This window comes from Aptenodytes patagonicus, chromosome 11, assembly GCF_965638725.1.
Source record: "Aptenodytes patagonicus chromosome 11, bAptPat1.pri.cur, whole genome shotgun sequence".
NCBI classification, from domain to species: Eukaryota; Metazoa; Chordata; class Aves; order Sphenisciformes; family Spheniscidae; genus Aptenodytes; species Aptenodytes patagonicus.
Genome location: NC_134959.1, coordinates 4,373,731 through 4,377,586, shown reverse-complemented (window position 1 = coordinate 4,377,586; position 3,856 = coordinate 4,373,731).

The window sequence follows — 3,856 nt, the reverse complement described above, 5'->3', positions numbered from 1 at the left end:
CTGCCCTTTTATTAATGCCAGTTTTCCACCCACAAGATAACCTTTGGGTATTATTCTACAGCTATCAATACCATTGCTTCTAACAGCTTAAGCCTCGATAACTATAGGGATACTTTCACTAATGTAACAATTGCAAAACAGTTGACTCCCAAGAGGTACATTTAAGAAGCCTCCAATATTCAGGATGGGAAGGGGAAGGGCTGTAGCATGGCTCTGATGTACACAAGCTGTGCCAGCTTCTGTTGTGACGTACCATGGCAGCTTTCACGCAGGACAGTTCAGAGCTTGCAATGCAGTGCAGCCAGCTTTGTAACGTGACCCACACACGGCTGCAAGACTTCTCAATCACTAGCAATAAAACACTGTTTTCTATGAAATGAAATCACCTGAGAAGCCATTCAGAAAAATGGGAAGGTATTTATTGGCTTTTTATCCAAAGAACAATCCACAGAAGGGAAAATTTACTCATGATTTCAGCCTTGGCATTTCAAAGTGAAACACAGTGCAGTATTACATACCCTACATTAATCTTAAAATACATTGTTTGAAACACATTACTGTAGTAACAGGAAGCAATGACTTCAAGAACTTCTAGTATTTCAGCTTCCTTAAAGGACAGGCAGTTACCTCTTCTTTAACATTACGGGCATGCTCTTCAGAAGTGGCGTAACAATTTTTACACACTGAGGGGGAGAAAAAGAAACTGGACTTCTCTCTTCTTTCTGAGCTGTGAAGACTCACTTTGACGGAGTAAGATCCCTCTCTAGTAACATAGTTATTGTCCTCGTAAGTAGTACAGATGGTGAATATTTATTTTTTTCTCTTCAGCATCATTCATGCTAAAATCACTCTTTAGTAGCAAGTTGGAAAATCCAAGCACTGCTAGACACTTAAGAGTCAACGACCAATGAAAGAAAACTAATAGCACTTAACAGCTGATGGCTTTTATGAGCAGACTTGTCCCACCTTCATCTTCAAATGATCCTTTTGCACTTAAATTTGTACTGTGATTCTGATACAGAACTCACCGTAGGAATTTTTGGCCTCACGTTGCTAATTTATCAATAGAACAGATGAAGTGACCTCAGAAAGCAAACCACAACCAATAACCAAAACCGTAACAACTGTTGAAAAGGAACTCTGCAGGTGCTAGGGTTCTGATGGAGAACAGATGTCACATAACAAATGTACTCATCCATAATAGCTCCAGTAAGACGCTGCTACATCTTGGCCTGTAATCTGCTTCTCAGCCCCACGTCTCAAACACCTTCGAACAGCTCCTGTGAATATGAGTAAATTAAATTGACTGCTAATGCAGGAGTGGCTGGTAATTCAACATCTATAGAGAAATGTGGCATAGGCGTGAGGCGAGGTAGAAGGGGTGCCTGTTCGTGACATGCCAACTAAACTACATTGGTAAGCAGCTGAGCAATCAGTCCTGGCACCACAGGGTACAGGTTTGAATTAAAGAAAAGCTCCTATGGCTGGTTTGACATGTCCGAATGCCAAGATCTATCTTCCTGATTTTAAGATTGGTAGGAAGAAAAAAAGAGCTATGCCCACTTCCCTTAAGCTGAGGGCAGATCTATGTATCTGTAGTGTCTGTATTAGATATAAGAAGCCAGAGGTCTAGGGAAATAATTAAAGTGTTAACAAAGTGTTAGCAGCTTTTTCTGCCTTATAAGCTATTATCACTTCATGTCACTGAACCAATTCTCATACATTTGTTTGGGGCTACAAGTGGAAAAAACTCAGTATCCTTTGAGTCCAGCTGTTAAGACCATAGGATTATGTTGTATTTCCATCTGCAGTAAAGCAGGAGCGTTAGCTCTTTTTGAACTACGGCCAGGTGGATGCACATTTAATTTCCCTCATAGTTCCTCCTGTTTCAAAATGAAAACACCTTTCAAAATCATTGCATTTTCAGAACTCTTTCATTTGAGGTGACCTGGTTTCCTCAAACTCGAAGAGCTTAACGTAACAAAGAGAGAGGGTTCTCTTTCTCTATCCCTCCCAGCCAAGAATGGCTTGTACGTTCTTATATAAGCAGCTAAATTTCACCTGGAAACCTAAATTCTAAAGGAGTTCACAAAGCTTAGAAAACCAAACAGGAGAATGAAGCCATCTTCTGACCACTGTTAAAAACAGAAGTAGTGTGTCCTTTAGTAATTTGTATGGTGAAGATTTCTGTACCAATACAGTATGTGCGTATGTTCACTCTAAGGCTCTGTATAAAAACCTAACAAAATGCACATGCTACATAGAAAAGAAAAAGCAATGTGTGAGTAGTTTCTTCAGTCTGATATTCTGATACAGGTCTGATATTCTAAACTGGAGATAGCTACTGTTTAGTAACCTTTTTACACAGGGTGCTAAATACACACACACTGTGTACTCCCTAACGTTCATGTTCCAGGTCTAAAACTTGCACAACAAACTTCAGACGGAGCTTTAACAAAATTATCATAATTCCTTAAAAATGTGGGTTTTGGAATAGAAGTGGCAACCAGGTCCTTCATGTAACAATGCCATGCCAGGTGAAGGTACGTCTTAATTAATCCAAAAGGTTATATACATTTGACTCCAATCATCCAGCTGCCTTCAACCCCTCTTTTCCAGCCTGAAGTCTCCTCTGGACATGCAATTGTTCCACACCTGTGATCAACTTTCAGCATTTCTTGAGGATGAACCACTGAATTTAAAACCTTCCATATGAAGTACTATAAAGACTATACATACTGTATACATACCTACTTGTGCAGACTACTTACCGTAACTACTGATCCAAAAGCAAAAATTGACAATCGCTCTCCAGTTATTTCCTCAGGTTGGCCAGGACGGAGTTGCTTGTTCAAAGTCTCTCACTAGAAGTTTCCAGTGCTTTGAGTGTTTAATCCCTAGTCCTTAGCTCCCCAGTTGAGAATAAAGAAAGTATAATCAAATAAATCTTCAGATATCTTTATACTTCTACAGTGTTTCCTAGTGCGCATTCAGCAAGCTATCCAGAGAAGGTAAAAAAACCCCAAAACCCCCCAAAAAACGCAACTTATATTTTGGCTTATGCCATATTGCCCCTGGTATATGCACCAGAATGCCGCCAACCACAATTCAAGGGGAACTCAACTTTTCTTTAGGGGCTTTGGCAACCGAAAAATTGCTGGACACATCTTCTGGCAAGGGGATGATAGGATTTTTTTTTTTAAATTGTATCTAATCAAAATCAATAAACTAACTTTAACCTGTTGATGTATGAGAAAGCTGTTGACTAACTAGGGTGCCCCTTTTTTGGAACTGTTCTTAAAAACGTAACAGAGGCAACATGGCACAGGTGATGCGCCACTGCTAACGTGGCATCACTGCCACTGGTGACCAGCTGCTGTATAAAAACGTCTGCTCTCACGGGAGTAACAGGCAGTGAATGTACGCTCTCTAACAATCAGTGCTGCAAAACCTACCATCAACAGAAGTTCAGTCAAGCTTTTCCTTGCGTGGAAGATATATATAATAGATTCCCTTAACAGGTTACCAGCTTGGAGGATGGGATTTTTTTCTAATAATGAATATGAAAAAAAGTGTATCCAATTATATAATTTAATTCTAGGAGAAAGGCTAATTGGACACTTACAGCTTTCTTCACTGCTGTTTTCATACACGAGCAGGAACTCTATCACTTTCAACTCCTGTGTATAATTCTTGTCTTGAAAACAGGACTGGAATTTGACCAGACACGGAATAAATCAGAAATTACAAAACAGCATGAAATTCTGTTAAGATGGTCCTTCTGCTGTGGTGGTACTGTTATCAAGGAGGGCTGTTAAGTGAAGGAAGGTACATGCTGAAATACACAAGACAATGA